The sequence below is a fragment of the Emydura macquarii genome, unplaced genomic scaffold (genome assembly GCF_026122565.2).
Source record: "Emydura macquarii macquarii isolate MOO-44397 ecotype Brisbane River unplaced genomic scaffold, CSIRO-AGI_Emac_v2 contig_1644, whole genome shotgun sequence".
In the NCBI taxonomy this organism is placed as follows: Eukaryota; Metazoa; Chordata; order Testudines; family Chelidae; genus Emydura; species Emydura macquarii.
The window spans coordinates 25,895,631-25,914,683 of record NW_027131781.1 but is presented as its reverse complement, the minus strand read 5'-3'; the positions used below and the strand labels follow the sequence as shown (position 1 = coordinate 25,914,683).

General features: G+C 47.8%; 1 protein-coding gene across 2 annotated transcripts in view; it reads right to left on the bottom strand.

The window, feature by feature from the left end:
* Window positions 1-476: 476 nt before the first annotated feature.
* The window catches only part of CELF6 (CUGBP Elav-like family member 6), a 180,057-nt gene continuing 161,480 nt past the window's right edge, over window positions 477-19,053 (bottom strand). For both annotated transcript variants that reach the window (XM_067555986.1, XM_067555987.1), the window contains one exon: window positions 477-5,437. The gene's annotated coding sequence lies outside the window, so the exon portion shown is untranslated. The remainder of the gene's footprint in view (window positions 5,438-19,053) is intronic.

Below are 19,053 nucleotides of genomic sequence, written 5' to 3'. Positions count from 1 at the left end.
GGTTCTTGGTCTAATATGGTCTTTTTTTTTAGTAGGTGATTATAGATCATTAATTGCCTTCTAAAACTTACTTAGGACTGTAGCTTCCTTGGGCAACGCAGTTTCTTTATGTAGGTTGCACCTGGATCTAAGCCATCAAAATCTCATCTTTTCACAAAGAGGCATGGATGAGTAAAGAAAACTGGGCACTGCACATACTGCCCTCTGATACTAGGAGGAGGGAGCAGGTCATTGAATTACTCAGGTCAGTTATCTAAAAATAAGGCTGGAGGCAGCTGGAATAGCAGGGCTATCACACTTAACAGGTCCCATGTTCATTACAGTGGGCTGCTATTTGAAGCAGAGCTTGCAACACATTGTTCCCTGGTACTATGAGTAGCACTTGCCCATTGTAACCCCTCTGTTGTATGCACTTTTTTTGTTTTGGTTCTTTTTTTTTTTTTTTTAATAAAAAAAAGTCACTTTCACATGATCACTAAAGTCGATTGTCTTTTTTTTTGTTTTCGTTTTCAAATGGAGAGTTATCCTACGTTAAATGCTAACGTTCTACAAAAGCATTCTGTTCTAAACCACTAGGAAATGTAACAATGAATCACAGAAAAAGGAGTCCAGTGGCCAAGTGACCATACCAGGGAATGAGAGCTGTGAAGGGCAACTATACACATCTAGTCTCTTCACGTGCCTTGTCCATCCTGCATTGTTTAGCTAGGCCATTCCTGAATTCCCTCTTGGACCGTCTCTCACCCCCTTGTGGCTTTGGGCAACTTATTCATGGGCAACCTATACCCACAAAAGTCATGTTGTAAAGTGCCTGGTCAGTGGATCCTGAAGGCCAGATGTGGGTGAAGTTACACCAGTGCAGCTGACAGCAGGACTTGGCCCTTGGTTAATACTGCTCAAGAGATGCAGAGCCCACCTCCCTTCTGGGGTATCTGCGGGCGGCAGGGAGGCTGAAGAAGGTGCAAGTGCTGTGGAGTAAATGTTGACTCCAAGAGTCAAAGCTAGGGTGTGTGTTCGTCAATGCTCTGACTCCCAAGAGCCTGGGCCTGCAAGGCAGGAGATGGCTTGAGAGATGAAAAAAAACCAAGGAGAATTTGGAGGCAACCCCTACAGAATTTCTGGCTGTGTTTACTCTCAGTACCATGGCACTAAATGGCATCTAGGCTTCCCCTATACCTCCAGTAGAAGCTGCTCTGCCCTCTTCGGTTTAACCTGCTTCCACAAACATTGGGTCACACAGCTCCAGTCTAACCTGAATGCTCAACAGCATGGCCTGATTTACGCCACCAGTAGCATTTCGCGAGACAGAGACGGCGCCAGGTTGGGAGCGATGTCTTTTCTTTGTACGTTCAGAGGGGCAGACAACAGGCTAAGGCTAGGGGGCAACCTGCATTGACGGTGAAGTCAGTGCAAAGCTCCAATGGGCTGAATGGATGGTTCCTGCTCCAACAGAATCGGATCAGACCCTGGTTTAGTTTAGTGCTGCTAGAGTAGAAGGGCCCTTTTGCCCAGGTTTGTGAGTCTAACTTTCTTGAAAGGCTCTGAGAGTTGTACTCCAGGGCCTGCAACGCAACATCTGCCCAATATATAAAAATACGACTACTTTTCACTTCTACTGTGCGTTGCACGCAAAGATCTCAGAACACTTTGTAAACATCAATTAAATATGCCTCTTGTAATTTCGGTCCTATTCGTACTCCCATTCGAAAACTGGGGCACCATCAGGCCACTGGCTTTCAATCTTTTAGCTCTTACAATGAATCAGCAGCAATATCAGGCATAAAGTGCATGAGTCCTGCCTCCCAGTCCTCTGCTTTAACCATGAGGGAGAACTGCTGTGTGTACACAATACATTCCTGACACCCCTTCCCCCCTCCTTCCAATCTGCAAACAATATTATTTTGAAACAGAGGCTAATTTAGTTCTTAAAAAACCAATGCTGGAGAACAAATGTCAGTAGCCACTGCATCTGGGGTCCGGCAGGGCTAAGACAATAGGATCTCCCGTAAACAGAGTGATAATTAACACCTAATTAAACCCTAACCCTTCCCCAGCAGAACAGCCGTAAATGCACTGGTGGTATAAAGTGAGCAAACAACTGGCCAGAGTAGCTCCCTGAATAGTTCAGCACCCAGCATTTGGCTGGTGCGTAATGTATCCTGTGGCATTTCAGTTAGTTACATGGATCTGGATCAAAGAGATGCTGCTGAGCCCTAGCCCTACAGCTAATGCCAAGGGATGGAATACTGCACGTCAAGGGAACACTATGCCAGGTAACGCTACAGGGTGCTGCTCACAGGGAACGGAAGGTGTCCCATGCCTGGGCATGATTAGAGATACTGTGAGTGTGAAAGCAGTGTGGAAGCAAGGACAGAGATCTCTTGAAGCTTGGGCACTGCCCTCCTCTTCCATGAGTTGACCCTGGAGCACAATTCAGAGGCCTAGTTTTAGATCCTGAATCATTCCCCTCTAAATCTGTAAGCCTTGGGCTGATTCCTTCCAAGTGCTCGCAAGATGGCAGGTTCAGGCACAGGGGAAAGCACAGACCAGTGCCCTGTGGGAAACAGGAGTTGTGACAGAAACTAAGAAAAGAGAAGTGAGAGATGAGTGAAGAAATATAAAACAAAAAGCTACAGGCCTGCTCCTTTAGGATCTCACAGGAGATAGAGTCTGGCTTCTTTAAGAACCATTTGTCCTATACTGGGGTTCCTGCCCTGCAGGGTGAATTCCATTGAATAACAATGAGTTCCTGTAAAAAAAGGACACTCCCTTCTTGCAGGACAGGTGGAGTTTTAAAGGGCCATGACTGCACATCCTCTCAGGCTTGACGGCAAGGCCTTTCCAATGGTAGCAGCAAGGGAGCAAGCCATCGGCCGCCCTGGAGAATGCCAAAGGAAAGGAGTAAAGGGGCAGGTGAGACAAGCGTGATGTCCGCATTCGTAGCACAGTGATGTATATACATATATTTATGGATGGCAGGGGATATCTGCTTCTACCATTCTGCCAAATTACCGTGCTCAGTGCAGGCATCACTGAGTTATGCAGTAGGTCAGATTCATGAACATAATAATCCCTTCTGGCCTTCCAGTCCACAAGGGAATCCTGACCCCTTGAAGTCAATGGCAAAACACCTACTGACTCCAGTGGCAGTCAAGTTTTCATGCTATGCTATAAATCTCTGTGACATGCAAAATCTGACCTTCCCAGAGGCTGCTGGTCTCTCAGAAGTTTGCCCGCTCTCTAGTTTTATCTTTTGTATGTGGCCAAGTTGCTATCTTTTTGTTCTGGACCTGGAAGTGGGGAAAGATGAACATTTGCTTTCATGAGAGAGAGCTGGACTTGATAACTTCTTGAGGTCTCTTCCAGCCCTACATTTCTAGGCTTATATGATACCTCAGAGATTAATTCAGCCCTGCTTTAAACTTGATGGGCCAAATTTGGCTCTGATGGCTGCCCCATACAATCTAATTGACTCCACTGGGTTTGCAAGGAATATAAATCAGTGCAGAATCTGGTCCCCTGTATTTAATAATGGTTGGCCTCCTGCATTGCCTCTCCTGAATTTTACCTTTGGATGCATGCAGCTATCAGTGAAATCACCTAGAGGGGAAGATTTATACCGTGAGATCTGCCCTGGAACAAATCTGCCTTTCTGCTTGGAAATCTGGGAGGTGGTGGGGGGCGTGTGGAAGAGCAAACATTTTGATTGCACCATGAAACATATAAGCACATGGCAGGGATATATACTCCACCTACAGATTTGGCATGGTCTGATATAGCCTTATACTGAAGCATCAAGTATCGTATGTCAGATATGTCAATATATCTGCAGCCTGTGAACCAAATTCTGATTTGCTACGCCCAGGTGATGCAGTGACCTCAACAAGGGATGCACTGGTGTAACTGAGAGTTGGATTTGACCCTGTTCGTACTCCTCTCGCACACAGTGAAACGAGAGGACGGTGAGATCGTGCGTATCTCCGGAGCTAGTAAAGGCTGCAACACAGTTCTCGGCATTTTCTCCCCAGTAGAGCTAGTCAACTTGTTTCAGCCAAAATCTTTTTTTTTTTTTTTGGGTCAAAAAGGGAGTTTAATCAAAATTGAAATGTTTAGTGAAAACAGGATGAAATTTTCAATTTTTCCAGGCCGCCAAACAAAATGAAAATCTCCCTTAGAAACAAACAGCTTTGCTTTGTGTAAAATTTTTCCTTTGGAAAAACCCAAATCTTCCATGAAAAATTTCAAATGGAATGAATTTCTTCAGTGTTCTTGGTGGAGATCAAATTGGATCTTTTGACCAGCTCTATTTACAAGCCAAGATCTTCATTTATATTTTTTGTCTGGGTGGGAGAGGGGTGAGAGAAGACAAATGTCATGATTCCACTTTCCACAGCCTTGGGAAAACCCCCCAGCTATTCGATCCTTTGGACTCCTACAGCCTGTGCGGTCGCTGGGCCACTGGAACACACTACACGGCAAACAAAGCTCTTTCTAGTTTCCCTCTATTTGTGTTTCTCTTTGAAACGCTTGCAGCTTTTATGTGATATTTCTACCTTTTTTCTTGTTTTTTTTTTTAAATTAATTTATTTATATATATATTTAAAAAAGCAATAGTCCTTTGGTCCCTAAACTCTAAGGAATGATATGACTTTGAAAGAAGTAAATCCTATGTCCCTGTGCCAGTGATAAGCAAGGAGAGGAGAGCATCCTCCCACCCTGCTCCATGGTGTGTGTATCTCTATATATATATATATATATATTTATACATATATATATATATATATAACCATATTTATATATATCTTCTATAAGTCCAACATCCGCTTAGCCTTTGATTTCTTTTTTTTCCAGCCAGATATGGAAAAAAAAATCAATTTCTCTTTCCCTTTTAAAACAAAACATTATCCAGGTGAAACATACAAGCCTGGTCCAATCCCACTGGCTTTGGTTTGTATCCATTTGGATCCTCTTTCCTAGTTCCTCCTTTGAAATTTGTAGCAGCAAATGAGTGCCTTAAAAAGGTAGGTTTCATCCTCATGAATGAGCAGCTTTAGCTCTCAATCCTAGGTTGGTTTGTTTTTCCTTCCAAGAATCCCACCTCTCTCCTCGCGAGGAATTCAAAGAGTCTTCTCCAGCAGCCGCCGTTTCATAGTCTTAGTCAGCAAATATCTGCACCTGTTTGCCTTTTTTCAAAGACAGCATTGTGTCTCTTTCTCTCTCTCTCTCTCTTTCTTTCTTAAGAAACAAACAAAACTGATTTGAAAAGTAACAAAGAAAAAGAAGATACAACCGCAATGGCTCTCTTTTTCACCAGCATTTCTTCTCCTCCTTCGCTTCCTCCTCCTCCGTGATATGTTGCAAAGAAAGAGAGTTACAAGTTTGGATACTGTACTTGGGAAAAGGGTGAATACTCTTCATACGCTGGAGGGCATCCAACCTGCAAGACAACAAAGGGCACATTACAAGGCTCTGGGGATTTGCTAAACCCGTTGCAACGTACAACGCATGAGTGTCCCCTGAGAACGGCTTCAATAATGGGTGAGTTTTAGTGCTTGGGAAACAGAGGAAGGGACATAGTCACCGAACAGTCACATGTCATGAAGGAGAAGACCTCTGCAAGTTCCTTTATTTTCTGCACCTCTGCCAAGACACCTCAACTCTGTCCTGCAGCTCCACAACCATCCCAGCTCTGCCAATGCGCCTCCATCCTCAACTGAAGCACATGCTCTTCCGCCAGTCCTGGGTTCCCCTCACACAGCTCTGCCCAGAGCTGTCCCTAGGGTAGGGTGGATCGGAGCAACCGTCCCAGGCCCCATGCTTAGGGGGGCCCTACTCCAGACCGGGTGGAAGGCGGGTGGCTGCGGGGCTGGAGCAGGAGAGGCAGTGGAGGAGGTAAGTGGTGTATTCCACCCGTGCAGGTGCAGACCCTCCCCTCCCTGAGGCAGCTGGGGAAGCGGAGATCCCTCCTGCACTGCACGCGGGAGGAGGGCATGAGGCCTTGGGCGGGACCCAAATGCAGGCTTGGCCCCCGGGCACTGGAGACCCAGGGAATGCCACTGGAGCCAGGCAGGGGGCCCACACAATGTGGTTGGCCCTGGGCCTCCCACCCTCCTAGAGACGGCCCTGTCTGCCAATGACCCTCAAACCAACCTGCAGCACCCCTGCTATTCCAGTCCTGGACTAGCCTGCAGTACCCCACATTATTCCAGTCCTGGACTAGCCTGCAGCACCCCACGTTATTCCAGTCCTGGACTAGCCTGCAGCACCCCACGTTATTCCAGTCCTGGACTAGCCTGCAGCACCCCACGTTATTCCAGTCCTGGACTAGCCTGCAGTACCCCATGTTATTTCAGTCCTGGACTAGCCTGCAGCACCCCACGTTATTCCAGTCCTGGACTAGCCTGCAGTACCCCACGTTATTTCAGTCCTGGGCCCCCACACAACTCTGCCAATTCCCTTTAAGCCTTGACCTGCAGCACCTCGTTTCCCCACTCCTGGATTCGCCACCCACCTCTGCCAGTGCACCTCAATCCTGACCCGTAGCTCACCCGGCTATTTTCAGTCTTGGGGCTTTCCAGCCCCGATTACCTTGACATTCTATAGTGCAGTGGTTTTGCTATTTGGCGAAATGTCCATTAGGAACTACATTTAGATCTGCTAAACACATTTCCACTTGGAAGTGAGGCTAGATTTGAGGCCAGGTCCTCAAATGTAAAAAGGCGAGGGCACATCTAAAATACATAGGGCTCTCACTAACTTGTTAAGTGTTATGGAAGAGCATTGCTGAGGTACAGGTGCCCTTCAGCTGGGTCATCACCCATAACCAGCCCGTTGTTTAAAGAGATGGTACTTCTTATATAAAGTCTCTGCAAAATGTTCAGCAGTGAGAGAACATTAGAGGCCAAGTTCTCTGCTGGTAGAACTCCACTCAATGCAATTACATCAGCTGAGAATTTAGCCCTAGGTTCCTCTGAAATCTCATTTGGCTCTTTTTGTTACTGCGAATATGGGCTTCCTAGATCAAAGGAACCACGAAGATTGGCCGCTCTGTCTCCTCTTACGAAAGTGAAAAGGTTTGCATGGCGATCTGATGTCCTAATGGGACAGAACTGCACCGGCTGCCCCAGAGTTGAGTTATTAGACCTCCTGTATTCGGGAACGGGAGTTGAGCACTTAACTACCATATATTCTTTTGCACATCTCACCCTCGGTCTTTCCTCATAACTCAGTCTCTCCTGCTCCATCATCACCTTCTGCTACTCTACTCTGAATTCCCTCTTCGATGGGATGAGAAGGAATATTCAGCAAAGAAATACAAGCCTTCAATTCCAACTCAGAGTGAGCAAACCATACTGCTGAAGGATCAACTTCGGGATATTCCCAAGTGCTTTTTTGCATGCACTACAGCGTTTTTGAAACTATACTTTGCAAATAAAAAAAAGAGAAAAGAATATGAAATAAAACACTTCATTTCTTGTTTCAACTGAAATTAAATGAAACCCCCTTTTTCAGAAGTAAGACTGGAACGAAGAGAGATTCACTAACAATCACAACATTTCCCCAGTCATCATGGCTATACAGTGAATGCAGGTGAAACACAAACACATCATTACGTTACAACAGAGAGAAAAGAAGAGAAGGCAGAGGAGAAGGTGGAGTTCAGGGGGTCAAAGGTCACAACTAATCAAGACTGACCAATCAGCACTCCAAAAACTATCCACCATGGGCTTCAATACGGCACTGCACAATCGCCAAAAGAAAAGAACCAATACAGAACAAAATAAAGATATAGAAATAGAGATATAGAAAACTCAACGTCAAATCATGCAACGAGATTACAACCGGCCACATGGCGTCATCGCAGAGGACGATGACAACATGAGTTAGTCACTTACAGTTTCGGTTTATTTGGGAGAGATAGTTTTGGTTTGGGTCTCCCACAACAGCTAGAGGGTTGCTAGGCAACTGTGGGGCCATCTTGGAGCAATGATTGGCCTGGTCTGGTTAGATACAGTAGTGGTTGGGTTGGAGGAAACAAAACATAAAGAAAAGATGAATTGGTTTGGTGGAGTTTTTCAATTTCATTTTTGTTTTTGGTTGATCAAGAACAGCAAATGAGCTTTTGAGGACACTCATCACAATACATGGCGCTCCGCTAGCACCTTTCCCTTGGTGACTCTCACAATGCTCTACACATCAATATCACATCACTCGCAAGTGACCCAGTATCAATGTCCATCCCCCTTGTCAGAGCTAACGGAATAATTCACAACGAATACGTTAGCTGATGAATTTAGTTTCTTTTTCTGCTTGCGGGATGCCAGTGAATAGATTCATTTATTCAATAGCTGGATTTATTCTACAATTACTTTTTGGAATGTTTTACTTTTTGGGTTGATCACAGTTATTCACTTTTTGAGCTGTGATGCTCAGTTGTGATTGGTCAGAGACGTTACCTGGTATAATTATTTTTTCCTTGACTGATGTGAGCCGGCAAATACATCCAACTGGAAAAATCTGTGTGTGCAAATTTCAACGTTGGCAGCCGCAAATACTCAGGTATGTGACTTTGAAATTCATGACAAACAACTTTTTTTCTTTCTTTCTTTTTGCATTAATTGCTTTGCTCTGCCCATTTAGAGGGAAACTGAGGCATAAAGGTGGCAGTGATTTGCCCAAGATCACACAGTGAATCAGTGGCAGAGCTGGGACTGGAACCCAGGGATCCTAGCTCCAGATCCATTCCCTCTAGCTATTACAGACACTGCCTCTCAGCTTAAATAGCTGCAAATTGAAAGAAAAATTGAACTTATTCACCTATTTCTATGAATGACAGGTTGACTAGGTTATATTACTCACATACATTAAGTGGGTGGTGAAGGAAGACTGAGACTGTACATTCTGGCTCTTTTCTTCCAGGAAACTTTGCTAAACACTTAACAAAAGTGCTTAGGGAAAAACTGCCCAATTTTCAGAGAGACTCCCCCTCGCTGCTGTGCTATAATGAACAGTACCACCAGGAACGGCTGTCCTTGACCAGGCCACGCGCACATATGGAAAGCCAGTTCTATGTTGTCTCACTACTGCTCTCCTCTGACTACAGAAGTAAAGACCATGATCTTCAGGGCCTGGCCTGCCAAGCTACTAGCTGTGAAGTGAGAAGGGTCAAGGGGCAACACTGCATGCTGTGATCTATTTCTTCAGGCCACAGCTTCCTATTTTATACACCCAGGGTAGTTGCAATCTGTTTTGTTTTGTACAAATTAGGCTCCAGTTAAGTGTGTCTCAGGCAGACTGCAAGCCTGCCGTTCCACACCCAGCACAGGAGCAAGCCATGGCACAAAGAACACGGGCTGCAGAGATAAATGGGCTATTGGGCTGGGCAACTAGGACAAAGCCAGTGAGGAGATCGACTTGTCTAAGTCTTGCCATGACTTTGCAACCTACAGCCCTGCAAGGAGTAGGCTCGTGTGTCCAGGTTCCAGCCCCAGCTTTTCTGGTGGTTGGCTGACAGCAGACAAGGCTTTGCCCTGCTATTAGGCTTAGCATGGGTGACAATGATGGGATGGAAATACACAAGGGATGGCTGCCCCAGGTCAGATATAATCAAGTAAGATTACTCACCTGTGGGGGGTGCTCTGTGTGCGCATTGCCTTTGCAGAGCCACCCTCTTGGAGGTGCAAATGCTTTAGTGCCATGCGCCCAGACAGACCTAGAAAGTAGAGATGGATGGTCCCACTGTGGAGCTCAAGGGTCGGTGTGAAATAATGCAAGGACTGCAGATCTGACCACCCTCAGGTCTTCCCACCAGGTCAGAATGCTTTGTATGGGAAGGAGGTTGGTTGGGTGTGAATCTGCAGGGGCGACACTGTAGTTACAGGGGAGCACACTTTCTTTCTCACCCAGAATTGCCTCTGCAGATCCCCATGCTTGAAAGACTCACTAGCAGTAACAATCCCGTAGAGGAGGGTTGAGGAATCCTTGGTTAAATAAAGGTTGGAGGACTGTTCTCCTAAAATTAGCGCCATACTTGGCCCCCTACGTCAAGACCATCATGTTATGTTACATTATGAATGGAGCACCAGGCAGTGGCTTCCCAGTGTTCAGAGATGGAGACATCCCTCAAATATGCTGTGAAGCTGCTTTAAGGGCCGCCAAGCCACTTGGCATTGGGACATCTGCTTGGTCAAGACTGAACCCAGAGCCTACACAGAGGCTTAGACAATCTCTGAACAAGAACTGATTTCCCCTTAGACTTGTCTCCAAATACCACAGATAACCTTGAAGAGCTGCAAAGAGTTTTGTCCTCTCCAGGGAATGACCAGTGCCATCCCACTGTCGAATGTGTGCAGCCCAGCTCCAACTGGTAAGTCATGATGTTTAGAGAAGATGATTGGTAGACTGAATTCCATCCTAATCAGTCCATTAGAGATCAGGGCATGGATTCAGCACCCTTTACCCTCCTCAGATACCATCAAAGACAGATCAGCCACAAATGCCTGTATCTCACCCCATCCTCTTAGCTGATGTAATGGCTTCTAGGAAGGTAGCTTTGTGGGACAGATGATAAAGGAAGCACATTCAAAGGGGCTCAATCGGAAGGTCTTTGACCCTGCTAACTAACAGGCGGATGGGTGATTTTGTTTTGTAGGGTAGACATGACCTGAACCCTTGAGGAATCTCTTTGTATTTGGGTGAAAAAAAGCTGGCATCCCTTGGATGGGAAGATGAAAACCTCTCAGTGATGAAAGGCAACAACACAAGTTTGTATACAAAAAAAGCCCAGAATACAAGGAACTGAGGGAGACACAGGGTCTACGTTTGTGCTCTTTGCCCATCCAGTGCCATAACTCTATGTCAATTCAAGTGTATGACTGGTACACAGCTGCCTCAATTCCAAAATATCTTGTTGCACACACCTCATTCATGTTTTCAAGATTCTCATTTAAGAGAAGATCCATGCTGCTAAGTGGAGTGAATCTGGGTTTGGATGGAAAATCTGACCCTGCTTCTGAGACTAAAAGCCACTAAATATTGGGAAGGGGAATGGTGGCTCTACTGGAAGGAGAAGAGATCTGAACTCCAAAAACGAGTGTGCGAGAGTGAAAGGAGCCCTGTTTTGCTTCATTTAATAACACAAGAAAGCGAAGGAACTGGGGGAGGAGTACAGGAGATGCTTATTCTAGTCCATGAGGTGTGAACCTAACAGGCAGGCTGAATCTCTGCCAGCTCTTGAACAATATGGATAGATGGAATTGTCTTTAGAGGCAAAAAGATCCATTTTGGAACCCCATTCACTGGCCATGGTTTCCACCACAGAAGATGGAGAAGAGCCATGGTACCCAGGACATAGGTCAAGTGAGAGATTTATTTTTTTCCAGCCAGGTAGGGGACAACTGGAAAGTCCTGGTGAAGGATACACCATTCCCCAAACCATCAGGCCTTGTCACATGAGCAGCGCTTTCAGACTGATGGATGAAAACTGCCACGTGTTGTTACTGTTAGTTCAAGCTGCCGCTTGATGTGTGATCCCACCTTCGTGACATGTCATCTGTCAGGCTCTATGCTGCGTAGCCCTGGGCGTGAGGGAGGAAGACTCTCAATACCGCCACTGTTGCCTTGTGCTCCAGGACTTCCCCAAGGTCACACAGCAGGTCTCCTGAGTCTTAGTGCAGTGTCTTAGCCACTGGATAACACGACAGCTAAATGAGACCTGGGAAGATCTAGGAGGCCTCCCTCACCAAGCTCTGAGGCGTCTGTTCCTACCACCGACGGAGAAAGTTAGCAAAATGGGACTCCCAGAAGGACATCAGAAGGCACCGTGCACTCAGTGAGGAATTCTTGAATTCGTTGAGTCACTTTCAGTAATTTCTGCAGACGCTGGTTCTCTTGCTGCCCTAGGAACTCTCACTGACTGAGGAGACGGCACCGCGCCTGTGGTCTTTAATCTGCACTTTGCCAACGTCATTCTTGGTCTGTTGAGTGAAGTCAAGTATATGGAGGAGACCATGACACCTAAAAGCTGCAGCGAGCACCTGGCCCTGCCATAAGACTGCAGCCTGACTGAATCTGTAGTTTTATGACGATCTGTAACCCTTCTCTGTGGAAGGAAAGCAATGGTGCAAAAACCTGCTCTCCTGGAAGTAAGTTTCTGGGTTGCAGGGTGCAGGAGGAATTTCCCTGGCTGACCCTGCAGCCTGTACCGCTGCCTGCAGGGAGAAAGAGCCTCTTCAAGGAGATCGGGTCTTGAGGAGCCAGTTATCAAACACAGATAAACACTCATGCTATGGGGCTCTGGGGGGCTGCCCTGACCACCAAGCATTTGGTGAGGACATGAGGAGCTGTCATTCACTCAAACGGGACCACCTTGTGGCCATTTTCCACACAGACTCTTCAGTGTAAACAGGTGAAGTGTCTGCTGACACATCAAGTGCTTTGGTCTATACCCCTTGGGAGGGGCAGGGGCTGAAAGCTAAGCGAACCTGGGCCTGGACACAATATCTTGATACACCACAGGCCCCTCTAGGGGAATGGCTGGCCCAAGGTTGTCTTGGCGTATCTGCACGTCTCTCTGGGCTGGGGATCCAGAGGTGGGAACAGCCAGTTGCAGACAGAAAACTATATCTGTCTGTCACCATCAGGTAATCTGCCACCTGGAGGGCCAGAGAGCAGTTAGATGAGCCTTATGACTAAAGGGGTCCAAGGTCCATGAGCCCTCCCATGGGTGGCAGGCAGCAGGACCTGCTGGGCTTGGATCCTTCCCAAGCTGCAGAGGTGAGCAGAGACCTCAGCAGAGGGCACGCTGATGAAACACTCACATCCCAGCTGTGTTGTTCAGTAAAGGCGACCGTGTCTCTCTGCCAGAGCAGGAAGTGAGGCTGGCCTGAGCCAGAGGCCTTTTTCTGGCTTTAAGAACCATTTGTGTGTAGGAAGAATAGTCTTCCTTCTCTCCAGTCCCAAACTTCCCTCTCGCTGTCCGTCCTGGACTGTCAGGGGTGTCTTCACAACTCCTGGAGCTGTTCAATCTCCAGCTCCACTCCCGGTCTCGGCGCAGTCTCACTTCCCCCAGGTGGGGTGGAAGAGGAAGGCGTCAGCCTTTGTTGCATCACATACATCTTCCAGGTCCTCCAATTCCTTCGCCTCTTCTTCAGACTTTAAAGATCGTCCTCCAGGCTTGTCAGTGGAGAGAAAGGCAGGCTTAGGTGGTGATGTGGTCAGTATTTCCCCCAGGTACTCTGGAGAAGATGAGCTTAGCAAGAGGCCTCTCAGTGGATTGTCTCTTGTCTGGATGGGCAAATAGTGCCACTTGTGTCATATCGGCCATGACGTCTGATGGCCATAGGTGACCTCTTAGGAGAACTTCATGGTGAGGGTGAAGTCCAAAGAGCATGTCTCAGTATAACCTCACTAATACTGGGAGTGTGTGTGTTCAAGGTGTTAGGAGAGGGAGAAAGGACTCTCTCTCCCATCTTGCACTTGGGTTTGCTGGGAAACTTATGGATCAGAGAGCCACCAGGACTATCGGCCACTCTTACCTGGGCTCTGAACTTGGGACTCTGAGGCAGGAAAAATCAAAGGAGATCTTAGTCTTTTTGGACCTGAAGATACCGGGTGATATCTCCCACTACCCTGAGAAGGACAAGATCATGGATCACTGCCTTCCTGAGCTTCCAGAAAAAACAGGGGCAGAGAGACACACAACATCAGTCACTGGATCTCAAGACGTGAGTTCAGGCAGCCCCACTTCTGACATCTAGGATCTGAAGTGCCCACAGCATCAACAGGTGCTTGGATCTTGGTGGTACTTGCAAACCACCAGTTCCTACACTAAGCCAGAAGAGAATGCGTGGGTCTGCACCTAGTCTCAGTTAAGGAAGAAGGCAACAGGAAGGAGGACTTTTTATGAGGATTCATGGCCCTTGGTTTTTGTCCCGTGGCCCTTAGCTCCCAAAGAGCATTGCAACCAGCCACTCACGCATTGAACTTTCCTTGATACTTCGGCTCTGAGGTGGGGCCGGTTCCTTTGAGACCTTTGGTGCAGAGGAGATGGATCCAGTGCTGACTGGCTGGCCTTTCAAGACATTCTCCAGCAATAGGCAGTTAAGCTGCCTCTTCTGCTCAAGGAAGGCTGGAGGGGAAAAACCAATGCCAATGCCTTCAGGAACTGCCCTTCTCCCACACACGGGGCCAGTGTGGGCATTTTGTCACAAAACACACACCACTGAAATCTGGGCCTCTGTGGATAAATGTTAGGCTCTGAACCGAAGATGAGAATGGGTCAGAACCATGCAATGCCACAGATGACAAATGACCGGGAGCTCCGCAGTGAACCAGCTGAACTGTCCAGAATCTAGAGGCTAAGAAACACTTTTGAACAGTCTTCTGCACCAAACACGTAAGTCAGCTAGCTAGCCAGAACTAAAGGTGGAACACCAACTCCTTCAGCACAGCGGAGCTGAGTGGTGGTTTGGAGACCTGCTGCCTATGACAGCAGAAATGGAGCTGAAGGCTGCTGGGGGCCACAGACTCTTCTGTAACCTTGCATCGACCAAGTGAATCTCTGAGAGGCGGTGCACGTGGCCCCATGATGGTCCAGGGCTCGCAATGCAAAGGCAGGTGCTTTTGAGGATCTGCAGAGGCAATGCTTAATGGTTGGCAGCATCCATTGGAATTTACACAGCACTTAACCTTGTGTGGCGCTTTCAGGAGATTGAAAGCCATCCAGTCCCGGCCCAAAGAGCTGACAGTCTCGATCAGCCAAAGGGGAAGAGAGCAGACAAAAGGCGTGGGTAGGGAAAGAAGGGGCAGGCGTGAAAGCAAGGAAAGGTCAGGCAGGTCGCACTGCAGAGGGAGCCAATTTTGTGAGTTCTGGGTGTTTGGAACAGGTGTCGAGGGTGGGCATGGGAGAAGGGCAGCCAGCACCGGGCGAGGCAAAGGGGGGATTGCAAGGCAGGGAGGGAGGTCACTTGGCATACATGGGCCATTGATCCGATATAGGGAGTTGAGTAGGCAAAGCATGAAGATGAGAAAGAAAGGGAGCAAGAATGGACGACAGCGGGCAGAGAACAAAGGGATTAGATTGGGAGTGATGGCACAGGGCGAGGACACTGCGGCAAGCGTAGAGCACAGAGGCTGGGGTGGGCATGATGGGAGAGGAGACAGGATATAGGCAGGGGCAGAGCACGGGGGGCAAGGTTGGGAAAGGGGAGAGAAGAAGAATTTCCCCATGGAAAAATCATGCACAATCATCATCCGATGCCTGAAACGACCCTGAACCAAGGATGATGGGAATCACTTTGGGCACGTTTTCTAACAGGAGAAACTTCCCACGCTAGCTGCATTTCCCGCCCAGGTCACTGACACAAATTGGAGTCAGGGGCCCACGGGGGTCTCGTTTACTTCCAGGTGCTGGTGTGGGGTTAATGCTGACCCTCTGATGCAGGGACATGGCACTTCCCGGAGAGGGCACGCGGACTCTTCGGGACAGAATGACCCTCCCTCCCTCCTTGGTCTGAATGTCCCTGTGCTTGGTCAATTTCCCATATGCTGCGCTGACCCATGCTGGACAAAGAAGTAAGACAAACTGAATGTCATCCCCCTGCTCACGACAGGAATCCTGGTACGGTGGGACATTGGCCCAGCCCAAGCCCCCAGGCACATCCCAGCCACACTGTCTCCCAGTCACAGGAGGCCGTCATTTCTTATGACCCATTTCTGAAAAGCATCCAGTAATTCCGAGTTTCTCCATTTTGGGCCCCCAGCTTGAGACATCGGGGGGCCTGGTTTTCAAAAGTGCTGCGCCCCAGCTGACTGTACTGGGAGATAAAAGTGTCCAGGCCCAAAGAGACTGTGGCAAGCAGGGCGCCCAAAAATGGAGGCCTCCAAATCGGTGGCTGCTTTGAAAATTTGTGCCCGTGGTTGGTAATACACATCCCCAGAATATTTCATTCCGAAGGGTACTGTTGACCTGAATGGGATTTTTAGTTGGGGAAAGATGAGAGCTGGGCAAAGTGTTCACAACCAATATCTGATCTGATTCCTGGCCACAAATGGACCATAATTTCCACCGATTTGTTTGCTGAGTGAAATCAATCAGCAAATGGCTTATGTGAGTGAATATCAGCCAGAGGCTCACTTACCCACTGTGGGTTGTGTGTATTGCTCAGGTGTATCACATTCCAACTGTGTAATTGGACACAGAAGTTACAGGGCATTTGCTATTCTTCTCTGACGGGATGAGCATAACTCTTAGAATCAGGTTTCCGGTATGAGTACAAGTTTGAAATGGGCTGTTGGTTTATATTCTCCCCTATTCCCTTAAGAGTTCCTGCATTCCTGCCAGCAAACTCACGGGCAAGATTATCTGCAGAAAGCAAATGCAAAATGGGCACAAACCCAGCTGAAGCCAATTTGTTTGAACATTCAAACTAATTTTGGGGAATAATTTGTTGTCGTATTTGCCCAGCTGGACATGATTAAATGCCAGTTGAGACCTATACGATCTGGCCTGATACAGTATACATGGAATCAGTTCATCCACCGCTGGGCTGTAGTCACCTCTGTGGCTGCATGTGTTTTTTTAACAGTGATTGGCAGCAGTTTGGACAGGTGAAAATATTGTACCCAGACGAAGCTGCAATAGGAATTCAAGTCAACACAATGAAATGACTTGAGGTAGAATTTGTCCAGGGGCTAATGCCGCTACACGTGAGAAAAGTGCCAACGGATCCTTCCTGACTGCAGGGAGCTGAAAACTCGCTTTTATGTCATATCTGAAAAGCCATAAATCCTCAGCAGCCCAGCGCTCCCTGACCCCAGACGAGAGTCCTTGTGCCATACTCATTCAGAGAGAACGCCCTTTGCAGTCAGCACCCACCCCCTGCTCCGTTACACGTCACCTTGATTTTCTATCCCACCGGTGCCTAGGCTTGACCCGGGGTAGCTTCTGGGATCACAGCAGAACCCACACTTCCCGTACAATGATAAATGAAGAAACAAAGAGGACCAAGACAAGAGACTCTACACAATGGAACACAAAGACCACAGGGTTTTTTTCTGCGCTTGGAAAGCATTGGTAACTCTCAGCTACATGCCCACATGGTGAGCTGTTTGTTTCTCTCTCCGGGTGACGTGTTTGCCACGGACTGTGCCCGCAGGGCACCGTACTAGCTCACAGGCAGACAGCCATTTTGATGCAGGTAGGCGTGGATGGGGAAAGCTGTGTAATGGCAGCACAAACCAAATGGCTCTCTGGGTTAAAAAGACAGTTCCCATTTCAGGATCACTCGGCTTGTTCCCCTCTGCACACCACAACGGAGAGCCATTTCCCGCAGCACTGGCTCTGCTAGTAACAATAGCAGAGGAAGAAGGAAGGATTAACTGCCGGGCAGCCCTCTCAGTAAGTAAATCAAGGAAGATCAGTGGATTGTACAGCTACGGACCAGGAGAGGGCAGCAATGCTACATCTCATTACGTGCCATCACACTCTCGTTATACCATGTCAGATCACAGAGGGTGGCATGAAAACAATGCCACACAAGAAGGAGAATGCTTTTACCATACAGGGACAAAGCCCAAGGCCCTTGCTCTGTTTTTACAACTTAAGGCAATGGGAGTTTGTCGGAGTAAAATCCGAGGAGACACCTCTGAAGAGGGACCACAGCTTCCCCTGAGGATCCCAAAGCACTTTGTAAACATTACCTCTGGCATCGAAGCCTATGAAGGGTAAGTAAGGGACCTAGATGGTTTGCGCCAGCCGCCAATGTCCTGGTCGGGTTTGCCTTTGCGTTGCTTGTGACACATGCCTGAGACGCCAAGACATAGTGGTGTAATATTTGTAAAGGGAAGGGCTGTTCTGAGACAATGGCACGACCTGGCATTCTCATGACCCTAGCACGCTGTTTATACTGCTTCCTTCAAGGCGTTTACGAAGTTCTCTTACAACAGGAAGCTGCCTGGAACCTGAAAACTTAATGCGTGGCTTGTTTTGCCTAAATGTGATTTTAAATCGGCCAGGAACAGCGACATCATGTGGCAACAGCAAAACCAGCTGCCGATTTGGGACATTTCTAGCACAAAAAGTGAGTCCGGGCAGATCCAAAAGGCATGTGCCAATGATCTGAATCTTCTGGACCAGTTTTCAAAGTGCAGCCTCTAAATGTTGCCCATATTTGCAAGCATCATTTTTCATCCTCACATTGGGGTGTTGGTGAAAATGCAGATGTGTGTCTGCAAATTGCAATGGTGCAGAGCAACCAGGTGTTTGCCCACAGGAGCCTGAGGGCACAAAACTCTGTGCATGCAATCTCTTATCCCCCAGAATTGAACCCACAGACTCAGGCTCTGCTTTGGAACGTTTAGGCCTTGGAGAGAGAAAATCTAGAGAATAGGTGTGTCCGCAGATTCCCGCATACCGACTGGTATAGCAGCAAAGTAGGAGAAAGAGGACATCAGAGTCAGTCAATCGGACATTTGAGAGCCCTGCTCGACCATAAGACAGCTACAGAGAACACTGCCCTCCTGAAAAGTTGTCGCATTTTGATTCGCATGGAGTCGGCACCATATGTGCTAGCAGCTACTGAAGCATCTGATGATATGTCATTGGTCAGCGATCACTGGGCACAGCAAAATGTGCCGTCTAGTTTCACTTGTAAAAGGACGAGGGTAGGAGCGGAGAAACTTCTCACTGCCTTGTGATTTTCTATCCCGCACTGATGTCTGAGTTCCCACAGCAAAAGCCGTCTCAGGGAGGCAGGCAGGCCATTTGTGGAGCTGGATAGCTTAGGAGATTGGAAGGAGGGTTCAGAACCTTCCCAGTGGGATTCTCAAAAAACACCCAGTGTGTTAAACTCCCCTGGACTTCAGTGGGAGTAGAGTTAGGCCAGCAGTGAATGCTCTGGAAAATTCCATCCTGGATGTCTAGGTTGTTGGATCACGTTCAACGCATGCTGGTAGCCACGGCCTATTATTCCTGCCCCCCGGCTGCTTCAGAGTCCGTCTGAAATGGGTAAGTGGCCTCAGTCCAATTCCCAGTGGGAGGACAGGCATCCACAT